Consider the following 18,837-nt stretch of genomic DNA (forward strand, 5'->3'; position numbering starts at 1 on the left):
AGAATTTATTGGTAGTATGAACCAATCACGTCTACTCTCTCTCTCTCTCTCTCTCTCTCTCTCTCTCTCTCTCTGTCTCTCTCTCTCTCTCTCTCTCTCTCTCTCTCTCCTTGCCTGTCTATCTATCTTTTTATCTATCTGTCTATCTATCTATCTATAAAATATCTCTCTATCTATCTATCTATCTATCTATCTATCTATCTATCTATCTATCTATCTATCTATCTATCTATCTATCTATCTATCTATCTATCTGTCTGTCAGTATTTCTCTTTAACAGCCCTCACTCTCACTTTGTCACATTCTCTCTATCTCCATTTTTCTACTTTATTCCCTCCCTAACTTTTGCTGTCTACGGAGAACATAAATATTGGTCCCCCCCCCCCCCCCCCCCCCACCCCCGTCTTACGTACAATTATCAGTTTATAAGGCCCAGTTCGTGATTTTTTTTTTTTTGGTCATTTTTTTGGGGGGGTTTTTTGTCATTTTTTTTTCTAAAAAATAATTTAAATTGCTCATGTATAGTCTTTAGAATTTCGCGCATCTTGGGTATTTACTTTAAATAGGCTTCAACAGTCGTGACGTCACTTCCATCGTATTGGCGCTTAGTAACTTAGTACCTGGTTCGGAACAATGTCGGACGCCCTTTTGAAATATTTCTCCGACGAGCATAAAAGTGCATCCAGAGGAGAAAAACATTATAAATCTAATTATGTTTTTACTTTTCTACATTCTGATCACATGACATGTGGAAGAGTTCTTGCCAGCATGAAGAATAAAAAGTACCGATTTTCTTTGTTTAGAACCAAGCTGCTGGTTTCTGGGCGGACGTGACATCAGACTATTGAATCCTATTAACAAGTTCATTAGTCATTTCCGAACCAATGAGCCAAATAACATTTCCCATGAGGATTATTTGAAATGACGTCATCCAATGACACGAATGCCAAAGCAACACACACACACACACACACACACACACATACATACATACACACACGCGCATAGACACACACACACACACACACACACACACACACAGCAATCAAATCAACAGAATTGATATTACCACTCGTGTGTATTACTCCCTCAATAATTCATGCCCGTTCCAATATTTTGCCGCACCCTTAGGCAACATACTCACCAAATCTGCCTGTCATATTTATTTTCACTAACACACGTAACTTTATGCAACTAAATGTTTACGGTCTATGAGGGGGACTTTGGGTGAACTAATTACCCAGCAATAAAACACTATGAAAAATGCAATGAAAGACCCTTATCCATTCAAATCCTAGAGGCAAGATGGCGGCTTTTTGGGCATATACTCAGACGAGATGAAAATATACCAGCTAATAAAGCCATAAGTACTTTTTTCACCCCATCTGGAAACAAGAAATATCAACGTAGACCACCCACGTCAATTCACACTGTCCTCAAAATATAGACCTAAAACACCTTCAAAATAACAAAGAGATTAAAATCAAAGAAAGACCTCATGAAATTGGCATCCACAGCAAAAGACAGTGAACTGTGGAAGGAAATGACACAGATGATTAGAGAGGCAGCCGAGGCGTCCCGGTCGGATGATAAGGAAGCGAAAGGCCTTAAGTCCAGTAAGTCAATCACATCAGCTGGCGGCCTAAAAACAATGATAAAGAGCAGAGTGACGTCAACATCATTCGTTCATAATAAATGCATTACCTCCCGAATTAAGTCCCTTTATAGATAGAACGAAGATGACGCCACTCAAGTGTTTGTTATTGTATTTTGCCATCCGCGTTTATGAGTAATTCTCACTAAACTGTATTAACCAGACTATAAACATTCATGGTTACACATATTTTTGTGTGTTGGTCCGTTATACATCCGGATGGCAATGTTATGCGCTTCTGAGCCAAGCGCATACTATCTATAAATCGCTCCCATTGCCGTACAATCGCAGACCCTGTCTCTCAGTGATGACAATACAGTAAACACTATTAAGAGGACAGCACACATGAAAACACTATTTTAAGGGGAAAGGGGAAAGGGGAAGGTGAGAGGGGGGGGGGGGGTTCGATCGTTTCTAGACCACATAGCCCCACTACTAAAACACGCCCTGAGCTATAGATAGTTCGAAGATGACGTCACTCATGTCTTTGATATTGTTTTTTGCCATCCGCGTTTATGAGTAATGCTCACTGAACTGTATTAACCCGGCTATAAACGTTCATCGATACACACAGTTTTGTGTGTTGGTTCGTTATACTTCCGGATGGCAATGTTATGAGCTTCTTAGCCAAGCGCATACTATCTATAACCATAGAATAATGAATGCTACATTGCTGCTGAATGAAGGAGGTTTTGAACCCATTACCTTTTATTTTATTTCAAGCATTTAATTTATTCTGAAAGAGCTGTGATTGTCAGTTCAATTTTGTTTATTTTCTGTTTGTTTAATGCCTCAACAATAGATCAATAGATAGGATGCGCTTGGCTAAGAAGCTCATAACATTGCCATTCGGAAGTGTAACGGACCAACACACAAAACTGTGTGTATCCACGAACGTTTATAGTCTGGATAATACAGTTTAGAGAGCATTACTCATACACGCGGATGGCAAAAAACAATAACAAAGACCAGAGTGACGTCATCTTCGAACTATCTATAGCAGTTCATTCAAGGGACATTTCCGAATCGGTGAGTTTGATTACATTTCCATCAGTTAATGAGCACGATCTATAGATAGTATGCGATTGGCTAAGAAGCTCATAACATTGCCATCCTGAAGTATAACAGACCAACACACAAAACTGTGTGTAACCATGAACTTTTATAGTGTGGTTGACACAGTTTAGTGAGAATCGCTCACAAACGCGGATGGCAAAATACAATGGCAAAGGCTTGAGTGACGTTATCTGTTCTATCTATATTACATATCCATGTGCTCAAGGTCATTGGTCACATTGGAATATGTGCTCAAAATGACCGACATACTGAAAAGTGTTCACAGTTATTTTTGAAATATCTAACATCACGATTGGTCATTTTGTTCAGCTTGACACATATGTATGTTTATACCTTTAATAAAAAAAAGCAGCATGTTTACATTTCTGAAGAAATATCCAATCGTTGGATAGCAACAAATCATGTGATTGATGACTTGGTTGGATGAAAACATGAATATAGATCGCTCCCATTTCAAATCACGTCGTCGATACACAATGACAACAAAAGGATACAACCACAGTCCGTTCCACAATCCGTGCGCTCGCGTTGCTGCCGATATCTCCACAACCCTCTGATGGATTTTAATGATTATTGGATCGAACAATAGAATTTGATTCAATAGTCTGATGTCATGTCGCCCAGCAACCGCGGCCATCATGGTTCTAAACAAAGAAAATCGGTACTTTTTATTCTTCATGCTGGCTAGAACTTTTCATATGTCTTGTGATCAGAATGTGTAAGAGTCAAAACATGATCAGATTTTTAATGGGGTTTTTTTTTTCTCCTCTGGATACGCTTTTATGCTCGTCGGAGAAGTATTTCATAAGGTCGTCCGTCATTGTTCCGATAATTTAGAGCTAGTTACTAAGTCACCAGGCGTTATTACGAGGGAAGTGAAATTACGACTGTTGAAGCGTATTCCGAATCGGTGAGTTTGATAACATTTCCATCAGTTAATTTCAAACCACGTCATACACAATACAGTAACAATGACAGCAAAAGGATACAACCACAGTCCGTTCCACATCCCGTGCGCACGCGTTGCCGTGGATATCTGCACAACCTTCTGATGGATTTTAATGATTATTGGTTCGAACAATAGAATAGACAGGTAGATAACCACGCCTCTCGGACAATCGTCATAATGTAAACAATGGCAGTGATTGGTAGACACAGCAAACTACACAGATTTTACTATCGATGGTATGTGTTTAAGATGTGTTTAATCCACTATTCAACTGCTTAATCAATAGAACTAACACAGACAACTATGTGTAAATTTAAACGTTTATTATCTGAGAAAATCGTGTGATAACTATTCACCCATTTGGTGGTATAAAGGCAATAACAATGATCAGTGATTGGTCGATTTCATTCACGTTACTGTTTATAAACAAGCAACTATGTTTGCCCGAGCACGTGTAAGGGTGTGTCACAAATTCCATGTTTTGATTGGTCAATAATCTACTGGTTAATACTCTTCAACAGTCGTAACGTCACTTCCTTCCTAATGACGCATGGCAACTTAGTAACACTGGCTCTAAACTATCGGAACAATGGCGGACGCCCGTATAAAATATTTCTCCGACAAGCATAAAAGCGTATCCAGAGGAAAAAAACACATACATTTGATCATGTTTTGACTTTAACACATTCTGATCACAAGGCATATGAAAAGTCTAACCAGCATGAAGAATAAAAAGTAATGGTTTTCTTTGTTTAGAACAAAGATGGCCGCCGTTGCCGGGTGGCGTGACATCAGACTATTGAATCCAATTGTTAGTGGCATTAACCCTTTCCTTACCAACCATAGAAAAATCGTCACATTCGTTACGATTCAACTAACAGTTTTCTCATTCTGATTTCTTTCCTACATCACATCATTCAAAGAGAATAATTTTGTTATAGATAGTATGCAGATGACGTCACTTAGGTCTCTGTTATTGTTTTTTGCCATCCGCGTTTATGAGTAATGCTCACTGAACTGTATTAACCCGACTATAAACGTTCATGAATACACACCGTTTTGTGTGTTGGTCCGTTATACTTCCGGATGGCAATGTTATGAGCTTCTTAGCCAAGCGCATACTATCTATAGCTATAAAACCTTGACATTGTCTTGTAGAGCGTATTTTGCTGAAGAATATTATATATAGAATGTGCTTTTTGCTTTTCTGTTTGAATAAATAAATCTATTTTTGTTGAGGGTGGGTTTGGAATTTTGGGTTAAATTCTGAAAATGTATGGTAAGGAGAGAGTTAAGCCGATATTTTTTTTTTGCATCGGTTCAGTATCATACTTTAGGATTTTTACTCTTTAGTAGGCATCCTTCCGTCTCAAGAGACGATGGTTTGCGCCCTGTATGGCTTTGGTCTCATCAGTCTTGTTGAGAGCAACGACGGGTGTGACTCAGCAGACCAATCCTTGCATGGCAGTCTTTACCGCAGTTGTTGCACACGTAGTTTGACTGTGTGTTTGGTATTTGGATCTGCTGCCTCTCTTTCCTCCTTGCTCTCCTCTCCTCAAACTTCTTCTTTCTCCTCTCCTCACCTCTCTTCACTCCCTCCATCACCGCATATCTCCAGCCGCTGCGGGTGAGTATGAAATTTTGGGTAAAATTCTGAAAATATATGGTAAGAAGAGAGTTAAGCCGATTTTTTTTTTTGCATCGGTTACAGTATCATACTGTAGGTTTTTACTCTTTACAGTATATAAAAAACGAAGGGTCTGGGATGAGTGAACATTTTGATGTTTTACAATACAATATAATACACATTGAATTCTGTTGTGATAAGGATCACTGAATTCGCCCACAGGCTTGACCAGGGGTTTATAGATAGTTCGAAGATGACGTCACTCAGGTCTTTGTTATTGGTTTTTTGTTTTTTTTTTTTTTGTTTTTTTTTTGTTTTTTCTTTTTTGCCTTTCGCGTTTATGAGTATTGCTCACTGAACTGTATTAACCTGACTATAAGCGCTCATGGATACACACAGTTTTGTCTGTTGGTCCGTTATACTTCCGGATGTTATGAGCTTCTTAGCCAAGCGCATACTATCTATATTTCACGAGATTCATGTGCACTACTCACTAACATTGACATCCTGGCTTCAAAATGACACATCAAATGGGCACGATCTATATTAACTTTCCATGTGCTCGAGGTCATTGGTCACATTGCAAAATGTGCTCCAAAGTGACCCACATAGTGAAAAGTGTTCACAGCTTTTGAAATATCTAGCATCGCGATTGGTCATTTTATTCAGCTTGACACATGAGTATGTTTCCAACTTTCATAAACAATGCAGCGTGTTTACATTTGTTAAGAAATATATCCAATCGTTGAACAGCAACAAATCATGTAATTGATGACTTGGTTGGATGAAAACATGAATATAGATAGTATGCGCTTGGCTAAGAAGCTCATAACATTGCCATCCGGAAGTATAACGAACCAACACACAAAACTGTGTGTATCGATGAACGTTTATAGGCAAGTTAATACAGTTTAGTGAGCATTACTCATAAACGCGGATGGAAAAAAACAATAATAAAGACCAGAGTGACGTCGTCTTCGAAATATCTATAGTTCGCTCCCATTGTACACTTTCCACTTGACATAAATTCTTTTTCACAGAGACAGATAGCAATATGGCTCACAACAAGGATCTCAGAGGGGAGAGTTCAAATTTATGTTTCTTTATGTCATCTATTATGCATCTCTTTGAAAACTGCGACTCCTTTGAAAGGTTATCCTGTACAAAACTTTCATAAAATCTGGTGTTAAAGGAAGATATGAAGGATGGCGATCACCCCCTTCACAAATATATTAAGTTCTCCATGAGGAGCCGTCGCCTTATATCTATAAAAACAAAGACAACACGTCACCTTAATTCATTTTTGCGACATGGCGTTCGAAGTTTTAACGCGCAATTGTGACTTATGTTGATCCAAAAATACGTGAATTATTTAAGTTGTACCAAGGTCTAAATTTATAATTTAATCTATTAAGTAACTAAACTATTAATTAAATCTTTAAATGATTTTTCATAATCATTACCACCATTATAATTATCATTATTATTATTATTATTATTATTATTATTATTATTATTATTATTATTATTATTATTATTATTATTATTATTATTATTATTATTATTATTATTATTATTATTATTATTATTATTATTATCATTATTATTATCATTATTATTAAGCTTATTATTATTATTATTATTATTATTATTATTATTATTATTATTATTATTATTATTATTATTATTATTATTATTATTATTATTATTATTATTATTATTATTATTATTATTGTCATTGTTATTATTATTATTATTATTATTATTATTATTATTATTATTATTATTATTATTATTATTATTATTATATTATTATTACTGTTATTATCATTATTATTTTCGTTGTTTGCCTTGCTTTATTATTGATTTTGTTTATTTGATTTGTTGATGAAAATATATTCTTGTATGAGTTACATTGGCAATTGCCTAAATTAAACGTTTTTGAACTTTGAACTTTGATTTAAATTCAATATTATATTTTAAATATTAACACACACAAGTTCGAACTCAAGGCCAGAGGTATGGTGTATCTCAAGTTATCAAATTGATATATAAAGTGACGCTTTTGGTTCTTGGTTGTATATTTTTTTACATTTTTGTGTATTTGCATATATAGATATATGTATATATTGTCGCCATAGATTCTCAACTTTGTGTTTATACATTTTGATGCATGCCACGTCTGTAAACGAACTTCCATTTATTTTTGGGATGAATAAAGTATATTATTATTATTATTATTATTATTATTATTATTATTATTATTATTATTATTATTATTATTATTATTATTATTATTATTATTATTATTATTATTATTATTATTATTATTATTATCATTATTATTATTATTATTATCATTATTATTATTATTATTATTATTATTATTATTATTATTATTATTATTATTTAAAGAAGTTTACATTCAATGATATTTGACATTAATACATTCAAAACGCCTCCCCCCATCCCCCCCCCCCCCCCACTTCCAGTGAACATAATTCAAGAGTGGCGAACACGTAACGTACTCGATAGGTGACCAGTGGGATTTCGTGACATGTTTTGTCCAACCTTTATGAGATGTCTTGCTCAACAGATTGTTGGGTGTTAAATAGATAGTTCGAAGATGACGTCACTCAGGTCTTTGTTATTGTTTTTTGCCATCCGCGTTTATGAGTAATGCTCACCGAACTGTATTAACCTGACTATAAACGTTCATGGATACACATAGTTTTGTGTGTTGGCCCGTTATACTTCCGGATGGCAATGTTATGAGTTTCTAAGCCAAGCGCATACTATCTATATGTCTTTGTGAAAGGCAATTGGATTCAGTAGTCTGATGTCACACCACTCGGCAACGGCGGCCATCTTGGTTCTAAACAAAGAAAATCATTACTTTTTATTCTTCAAGCTGGCTAGAACGTTTCATATGTCTTGTGACCAGAATGTGTAAAAGTCAAAACATGATCAAATTTATGTGGGTTTTTTTTTTCCCCTCTAGATACGCTTTTATGCTCGACGGAGAAATATTTCATAAGGGCGTCCGCCATTGTTCCGATAGTTTAGAGCCAGTTACTAAGTTACCATGCGTCGTTAGGAAGGAAGTGGCGTTACGACTGTTGGAGAGTATTTAATTTTTTTCTCGTCCTCTCAGAGATGGACGAAAAATTTGAGTCTCCCTGTTTTTTTTTTTTTTTTTTTTTTTGTATTGTTTTTTTTTTTACATCGATGTCTTTGTCCGAAAAGTGTATAAGCACCTAACGGGCTGCTTGTGTCGTCCAATGGCCGTTGTCCACCAGGGAAGAGATTAAGTAAAAACGCTGTGAAGTACTAGATAAATGCTATCCATTATTCAACTATTTCAAACAACCCAAAATTATTTGCTGAGCTACGCCGTTGAATCTAACTTTGTTGTGATCATTTTCCCCATGGGAAAGGGAATCAACACACCATTACTGTAAACATTTTAAAGTTTGAGTCATATTTTATTTGCAAACGATGAAAAGATCAAAGGAATTCGGCCTTGTGAGAAACAAAACGGTTTGGTCTATCACTCTCGGTAATCAAAATTCGTAATTTCACTTAAAATATTATAAGCCCACGTGCAGAAAATCACGTTACTGCATTTCGAAACTTTGGAGGAATTTGTATTATTCCATGCGCACGGTGCTCGGAACGGACGATAGGACACGTAGCCATCAAATCAACAGTAAGAAACTCAGAACTCTGAAAAAAACACGTATTTAAAATTTTGATTAAAACGACCTTCATCTCCGAAAAAAAAACCCTAAAAAACTCAAACCTGGGACTTTGCTCAAAGTCCCAGGTTTGAGATTTTTTTGGGGTTTTTTTTTTTTGCGAAGATGGAAGGGCATTTAATTTTAATCAATCGATTTTTAAAGGATGAGTTTGTGGCCCAAATTTTAAACATGTTTTCTTTCAGAATACTTTGGGGTATCGATGAATTGATAACAGGGTTGCCAATTTGGCAGATTTTCTGCCAAATTTCCTTTTTTTTTTTTTGCAGAATTTGAAGTCGTCTTGCAGAGAAAAATCGATTTGGCAGTTTGGCAGATATTTGGCAGATTTTATTTTCCGAGGCCTAGGGATGAATGTATAGGTCGTCTACTACACGTTTTCAATGGCAATTTTTATGTATTAGTGATTTTTTAAAACTTGGGAAATGATAAAAAATGTATGACATCGGCCTTGAGAATTTTTTGTTTAACAAAACTGATGAGTTTTCACAGGGGGTACTATAAATAGTACGGTTTGGCAGATTTTTGTGGTATTTGGCAGATTTTAAAAATCCAGTTGGCAGAATGCCTGAAATTAATCTGGCAACCCTTATTGATAACATGATTGTGGTTTACTCCAATGTGAAATGGATAATTCACGCTGTTCTATTGTTTTTGCCGTTCCCATAGAATACGTGAATGAGCAGAATTCACTCGGCTCTTTGTGATCACTTTTTGATTGCCAATTGGGTGATTAGTTCTCACTAAATTACCACTGACACGTGTGACCCATCGCCCCAAAATGGCATAGACAGAACGAAGTTGACGTCACTCAAGCCTTTGTTATTGTTTTTTTGCCATCCAATAATAAATATATCACAAATGGTTTAGGTTACAATTTTGGATGCTGATTGAACTGGCGTTCAGAACTGGTGAGCATTTTGTTTAGAACTCAAACACCTACCATATATCAATAGCACTCATTCTCTTTGTACACTTTTATAGCCAAAACGTGACCCTTCGCCTCAAAACAGTATTAAGTCGGGATGGTTAAGATGTTGAAAATTGAATTTATAGCCAGAAATATCAGACTTGTGTTGAGTTTGTATGTTTTATTGAGGAGAATGGATACCATATTTTAGGGCGCTAATGCCAACAATTTATATTTTTGACCAGTTTAACATTTAATTCGGCTTTTAAGCATTTGGTTCGTTACGGCATAATACCGTTTTGAGACGATGGGTCACAATTGTCGTTTGAATGGATAGTATATTGAATTGATCACTTAAATATGTTTATTTACAAATGGGAAGTCTGCGTGTGTGTGTGTGTTGTGTTTGTGTGTGTGTGTGTGTGTGTTGTGTTTGTGTGTGTGTGTTTGTGAGTGTTAATGAGACAACGCTGTATAGATAGAATGCGCTTGGCCGAGGAGTTCACAACATTGCCATCCGGAAGTATAACGGACCAACACACAAACTCTGTGTAACCATGAAATTGTATAGTCTTGTTAATACAGTTTAGTGAGAACAACTCACAAACGCGGATGGCAAAAACAATAACAAAGGCCTGAGTGACGTCATCTGCATACTATCTATGTTATTGATGAAAGAGTTTCGTTGAAAACAAGGCAAACAGTAATATTGCTAGACGCGGAAATTACACGTGTACATTTGTGACCCATCGTTTCAACACAGTATTAAGTCGGAACGAACCAAATGCTTAAAAGCGAAATTAAATGTTAAACTGGTCAAAAATATAAATTGTTGGCATTAGCACCCTAAAATATGGTATCCATTCTCCTCAATAAAACATACAAACTCAACATAAGTCTGATGTTTCTAGCTATAAATTCAATTTTCAACATTTTAACCATCCCGACTTCATACAGTTTTGAGGCAAAGGCTCACATATAACTCTGTTGTCGCGGTGGGTAACCTGGCCGTTAACAGCGTTGTCTCTGTCCGAAAAAATTGTAATATCGCCTAACAGGCGTCATGTACGTCCTACATGTTAAGTGTAGCTGTTGGCCATGGACCCCTTGTAAAGCGCTTTGAGCACGTTTAGTGGATATCGTAGCAAGACTTGATCTACTTTTGTGATGTTATGTGGTCTTGTCGTCTGACATTCACAATCGGATCGGAGCGTCCTGTGTTCGAATCCAACTCTGAGCAGCGCACAGTTGAGTCATTTTTGAAGTGCTCTCTATTCACATTCTCTCATCTTACTCAGTTGTAAAATGAGTATCTGGCCGTTTACAGCGTTGTCTTTGTCGGGGGAAAAATGTAATGTCTCCTTACAGGTTTCATGTCTTGTCCTACATTTTAAGAGTTGCTGTTGGCAAGGGACACCTTGAGTTTAATTCTTTCTGATATGGTAAATTCGGTCTCTAAATAAATGAGTAGCGAAAACCAGTTGGTCTATCTAACTGTAATATTTGTCTAATAATCAAGTCAATAAGATAAGATAAAATAACACCGAAATGCCTCATGTGTTCGTTCGTCTTCACTTCTTTTTTAAATCAAAAATCAAAAGCCAAAAGTCAACAACATTGCAGTCCAAACAGTTCAGAATAAAGGCAAATTATAATTTCGTAAACAAAGGGAAGTAATAATAATAATAATAATAATAATAATAATAATAATAATAATAATAATAATAATAATAATAATAATAATAATAAATGGCATTTATATAGCGCTTTACCCCGTTGTCACAGGCTCGAAGCGCTTTACAGTAATACAATAAATTCTTCATTCATCTATATTTTCAACACTAACCATGTGAACGTCAAATACAAATTATGGCGCTAAATAAACTCTTTATCTGGCAATGACTCGCCTTTCATTCTCCTCAATAATTTGAACGGCAGGCAGGTTGAAATGAACAATTCATTTCGTTGGCTGGTTTTTATTGTCGGTGGGAAACTGTAATGAAAAAAGCAATTGGATTCAGTAGTCTGATGTCACGCCGCCCATCAAAGGCGGCCATCGTGGTTCTAAACAAAGAAAATCATTACTTTTTAATCTTCAAGCTGGCTAGAACTTTTCATATTTCTTGTGATCAGAATGTGTAAAAGTCAAAACATGATCAAATTTATGTGTTTTTTTTCCCTCAGGATACGCTTTTATGCTCGCCGGAGAAATATTTCATAAGGGCGTCCGCCATTTTTCCGATAGTTGCTAAGTTACCATGCGTCATTACGTGGGAAGTGACGTTACAACTGTTGAAGAGTATTGGAGAGATAGATGAATTAAATTTTATATATATATATATATATATATATATATATAATATATATATATATATATATATATATATATATATATATATATATATATATATGTGTGTGTATGTGTGTGTGTGTGTAACCCAGCACACAGGAACGGAATAATCTTGGAGTAATTGAGATGTCAAGAGCTAACTATCTCGCCAAAATGTGCCATTTAGGTTAACGATATTATTATTATTATTATTATTATTATTATTATTATTATTATTATTATTATTATTATTATTATTATTATTATTATTATTATTAATATTATTATTATTATTATATTATTATTATTATTATTATTATTATTATTATTATTATTATTATGTGTTTTATTATGTTTGGAAAAGTTGCGGAGCGGGTACTTATACCAATAATGATGAGAAATATAAGGTATAGGTCGCGTCCCCATCGTTGCCGCGAAGTTTTTATTCTCTGTTGCCTTCTGGCACTTTCCTTCTCACTTCATTTCTTGTCATTATCAACATAAATGCCTGCTCCATCCACTTTTCTGAATTAAATATTAACCCCAAATATTGGAGCATAATACGCAATGTCTCAATCGTTTCTGTTACATTTTTGTGTTGAGAACATTGGCTGTTAAGCTTAAATGCTTCGTGGCGTTTGTGTGTGTTGAACCCGTGACCTCAAGAAGTCGGGGAGAGAAGGCTCTAGTTAGACTAAGGTTTGAAGCGACTATTTTATGGGGTCGTGGATAGCTCATACGGTAGAGTCACGATCTCTCCGGCCAGGCGGAGTTATCGTACCAGTAATGTCGCGAATTTGAGCCCCTTATCGCCGCCGCGAAGATTTTATTCTCTATTGTGCGGCTATGTGGTCTAGTGGTATGACACTCGCTTTCGGATCGGAAGGTCCTGGGTTCGAGCCTCGCTCGACGCATAGTTGAGTCCTTGGAAAAGACTCTTTACTCACATTCTCTCACCGTACTCAGGTGTAAAATGAGTACCTGGCCGTTAACAGCATTGTCTTTGTCTGAAAAATTGTAATATCGCCTTACAGGCGTCATGTCTCGTCCTACATGTTAAATGTTGCTGTTGACCAGGGACCCCTTGTGAAGCGCTTTGAGCACGTTAAGTGATATTGCGCTATATAAAAGCTCAATATTGTCTTCTGGCACTTTCCTACTCACTTCATTTCTTGTTATTATCAACATAAGTGCCTGCTCCTATCACTTTTCTGAATTAACAATGATGAAACGAGACCATAATTGCGTCCGCTATCAGACCTGCAAGTGTGGTCACGTCGGGTCCACATCATACAAAGAATGAACCACCTTATATGTGACCCTCGTCTCAAAACGGTATTATGTAGGAACGAAATGCTTAAAAGCCGAATCAAATGTTGAATTGGTCGAAAATATATATTGTTGGCATTAGCACCTTAAAATATGGTATCCATTCTCCTCAATAAAACATACAAACTCAACGCAAGTTTGATATTTCTGGCTATAAATTCAATTTTCAACATTTTAACCATCCCGACTTCATACCGTTTGGAGGCAAAGGATCACATATAACTCTGTTGTCGCGGCGGCTCACAATAATGAGAGATACCATTTATTTTTTACGAGCCTTTTATGGGATTAGATGACACATCATTGGTCGTCAATTTTCTTTTACCCACACGTCCTATCCAGTCAGATCTCTGTATTTCAAATTGAAAATTAATTAACTATTTCTATTGGCTGAAACTGGCCATACCCGAGGGGTTTGCCCTTTTGTGATTCGTTAACCTATGGTCAAGGTCATAGGATTTAGATTTAGAGCATGTTATAGATAGTATGCGATTGGCTAAGAAGCTCACAACATTGCCATCCGGAAGTATAACGGTCCAACACAGAAATCTATGTGTAACCATGAACGTTTATAGTCTGGTTAATACAGTTCAGCGAGAATTACTCATAAACGCGGATGGCAAAAAGCAGCAACAAAGTCCTGAGAGACGTCAGCTTCATACTGCCTATAGATAGATTGAAGTTGACGTCACTCAGGTCTTTGTTATTGTCTTTTGCCATCCGCGTTTATGAGTAATACCCACCTAACTGTATTAACCAGACTATAAACGTTCATGGATACACATGGTTTTGTGTGTTGGTCCGTTATACTTCCGGATGGCAATGTTTTGAGCTTCTCAGCCAAGCGCATACAATCTGTAGATAGAACTAAGATGGCATCACTCGTGTCTTTGTTATTCTTTTTTGCCATCCGCGTTTATGAGTAATACCCACCTAACTGTATTAACCAGACAATAAACGTTCATGGATACACATGGTTTTGTGTGTTGTCCGTTATACTTCCGGATGGCAATGAATGTTTTGAGCTTCTTTGCCAAGCGTACACGATCCATAGTGGAGATAAAAAAATAAAGTGAGTAGATGTGACTCATATAGATAGTATGCAGATGACGTCACTCAGGCCTTTGTTATTGTTTTTGCCATCCGCGTTTGTGAGTTGTTCTCACTAAACTGTATTAACCAGACTATAAAAGTTCATGGTTACACAGAGTTTGTGTGTTGGTCCGTTATACTTCCGGATGGCAATGTTGTGAACTCCTTGGCCAAGCGCATTCTATCTATAGATAGTTCGAAGATGACGTCACTCCGGTCTTTGTTATTGTTTTTTGCCATCCGCGTTTATGAGTAATGCTCAATGAACTGTTTTAACCCGACTATAAACGTTCATGGATACACACAGTTTTGTGTGTTGGTCCGTTATACTTCCGGATGGCAATGTTATGAGCTTCTTAGCCAAGCGCATACTGTCTATATAAGGGAACAACACAAAACAAACAACGTTTCGGCCCTTGGCCTTCGTCAGGAGACAGTAAACACAATCACAAAAGTCACTTTATTTTTTTATCTCCATTTTATTGGCTCATTTAGGCATCACCTCTAGCTACCATCCATAGTACTGCGGCTGTTCTTCAATGAATACCTTTATTGACAAGGTGAAAATAAAAACGTCTTCGTTCAACATATGTGACCCATTGTCTCAAAACGGTATCACGTCGCGATGAAGAACGTTTTGGAAATTGATTATTTTGGTTAAATCTTCTTCATTGGGAAGGGAGAAGGAGATATATAGGAGATAGAGCGAAAGATAGAGTGTCGAATCAAAGACAGTACCGCTGAGCCACGATGCCTCATCGTGGCTCAGCGGTACTGTCTTTGATTCGACACTCTATCTTTCGCTCTATCTCCTATATATCTCCTTCTCCCTCTCCTCCTCTATCTTTCTCTCTATCTTCTATCTCACTCTCTCTCTCTCTCTCTCTCTCTCTCTCTTATCTATCAATCTCTCTATCTAGCTATATATTTATCTATCTATCTATCTATCTCACACTCTCTTCTACCGCTCTCTCCCGCTCTCTCTCTCTCTCTCTCTCTCTCTCTCTCTTATCTATCAATCTATCAATCTCTCTTTCTATCTATATATTTATCTATCTATCTCACACTCTCTTCTACCACTCTCTCCCGCTCTCTCTCTCTCTCTCTCTCTCGCTCGTTCTCTCTTACTCTCTCTCTCTTTCTCTATCTTTCTCTCTATCTTCTTTCTCACTCTCTCTCTATCTATCTATTTTATCTATCTATTTATCTATCTATCTAGCTCACACTCTCTTTTATCGCTCTCTCTCTCTCTCTCTCTCTCTCTCTCTATCTATCTATCTATCTATCTATCTTCTATCTCTGAAACACATACATACACACACAAACACACACACACACACACACACACACACACACTAACACGGGCTAATACAGGCGATGTCAATAAAATCCAGAGACATTTTCATGAAATTGGACATGGTGATTCTATTGGCTTTTTACAAAGGGTTGCTCTATTTAAGTTACTTCCCTTGGGACATTTTCTACATCAACTCGAGCGCAAATCAGGTATATTTGCAGGTATAGTCAAATGCATAGTTATTGTTTTGGGAGATGACATTTTTTTCCTTGTATATCATCTCTCTGTTATGTATTATTATATTTGTTATTTTGAATGTATAATATAAGCATTTGAGTGTATTCCTCTTTGTTGGATTTTGTGCTTGTGTCCGGATGAGACTTATAGGTGATCTCAAACTAAGTACTTTGATAATGTGCTCTTGGAATCTACATCTGATCCCTATTTTATCCCAGTTCCACTTTGTCTTACTTTTTCTTGGGTGCTTTAATTGTAATTCTAGAACTTTTTACTATCCCATTTTCTTCCTTTTTACTGACGCTGATATGACCTAAATGTGTTGCAAGCGCCGTAAAACCCTTAAAAACAAACAACTATAACTTTTGACTATCCCATTTTCTTCCTTTTTTACTGACGCTAATATGACCTAAATGTGTTGCAAGCGCCGTAAAACCCTTAAAAACAAACAACAAAACAGGTATAGATTGACCACAGAATGCCGTTAACTTCTCTTTACCTTTATTTGTAGTTCTGGCCGTCAGTAGCATTCGTATCGATGCACGGATGGCCCCTTTCTCCATGATCCTATCCATGACTGGATTCGCCCATATGTGACCCTTCCCCTCAAACCGGTATTAAGTCAGGATGGTTAAGGCGTTGAAAATTGAATTTATAGCCAGATATATATCAGACTTGTGTTGAGTTTGTATGTTTTATTGAGGAGAATGGATACCGTATTTTAGGGTGCTAATGCCAACAATTTATATTTTTGACCAGTTTAACATTTAATTCGGCTTTTAAGCCTCTCCTTACCAGGATTCTCCCCAAAACTTCACACCCAACTAACACAAAAATATTTTTGTTATCACTCAAACACAATCACAGTAATGTTCTTACGATACATAATTTATTTACCAAAATATGCTCTACAATATATTGTCTGTTCATTTTCTTTAAATTTTATGATGTACAAAAGAAATTTGAATAAGAAAAACGTTGGTTGTATCGTAACGAATGTGACTATTTTCCTGTAGTTCTGTCATGGCAGTTTTTTGCATCGCTTGCGGCCGCGGCCGCAAAAAATCGCTGATTTGCAGTGCGGCCGCAAAATTTGCAATTTTTTGCAAATTTTCGAGATTTTGCCAAAAAAAATAATTTTAAATTAAATTTAGTGGGGGCCAGTGATGCTAATCTTTTGCGGATTTTTTCATAAATGTTCCGTTGTTTTTGACATGTCAAACATTTTCTAAGTGGTAGTTCATGAAAAAAAATGCTTTCTGTCATTTTTTGACACCTCTGCTCAGTTGCATGAATTTTGGTCATCATCCTCATCATCATCATTGCCTTTTTCACCCTGGGTCAGGGTATAGGCCACAGACAAACAGTTTCCATCCTTCTCTATCCCGGGCCTACTTTTTAATCTCATTCCAGGCCTTACCACTTCTCTGTATATCAGCTTCTTTAATCCTTCTTCATGTTCCTCGTGGCCTTCCCCTTGATCTTCTGCCCTGAGGGCATGAATTTTGGTGCCACTCCGTTATTTATGACGTTAGTCTAGACACACTGGCGCCAAATGTCAAAAGTAGCACAAGACACATGGTGGCCATGGATGAGAAGATGATCGAAAGGGAAGGGGATGGATCAAATGGGTGTAAATATTTATGTACCTTTTAGCTGTAGCATGATAGTACATTTGGCGATTTTATACGTTTTATAAGCCCGTCTTTTTTAAAAATTCCTTTTTGATTTTTTTTCGTTTTGTTTTTGTTTGCTTGTTCTGAATTTGTTAATAGTATTTAATACAACCTGTGTCTAATTATAAAACAATTTTTTTTAAATCATCAATTCTCCCCCCTCTCTCTCTCTTTCTCTCTCTCTCTCTCTCTCTCTCTCTCTCTCTCTCTCTCTCTCTCATATCCACATTTCTCTCTCAGCCACCCTTCTATCTTCATATTATGTTTATAGATATCATTTGGTAATAGAGAGATAATAAGTTAGGCTGATTGATTTAAGAAATGATTGTTTAAAGTCTAATTTAAATTTGATTTGTTGATGGAATATGTTTTGCAATTAATTAAAGATTCTTATTTATAAGCTGCATCATCACAAGGTTGCAATAATACATACACTAACCGGGTTTGTTATGTAAAAACAAATACCTCCTGGTCTTTTGGCCAAAAGTTTATCATAATTACTTGATATAGTGGGCAACATTATAGTATAGGCCTCTGAAATGTTTAATTGGAAATGACAATTCATTAAATATATTGGCAAAAGGTCAGGATGTGTCAAATGATCTGAACTGCTTTAGGACTAATAATATATTAAATAACTATGAATAGCTATGTTATATCTGCATTAGATTTAGGTTTGACTGAGGGGCCGGTAGATTTTCCTCCTTTTTGACAAATTTTCATTATCATCACTGGGGGACCTGTGCTTGTGTCATGATCAAACGGATAATCTCAAAATAAGTACACTGATAGTGTGTTCTTCCTTTTTCTTGGGTACTTTAATTGTAATTCTAGAACTTTTTACTAGATCCCATTTTATTCCTTTTTCCTGGCGCTGCTATGTGACCTTAGATTTGTTGCAA

This window comes from Berghia stephanieae, chromosome 14 (genome assembly GCF_034508935.2).
Source record: "Berghia stephanieae isolate SIO BIC M18660-M18661 chromosome 14, UCSD_Bste_1.3, whole genome shotgun sequence".
Taxonomy (NCBI): domain Eukaryota; kingdom Metazoa; phylum Mollusca; class Gastropoda; order Nudibranchia; family Aeolidiidae; genus Berghia; species Berghia stephanieae.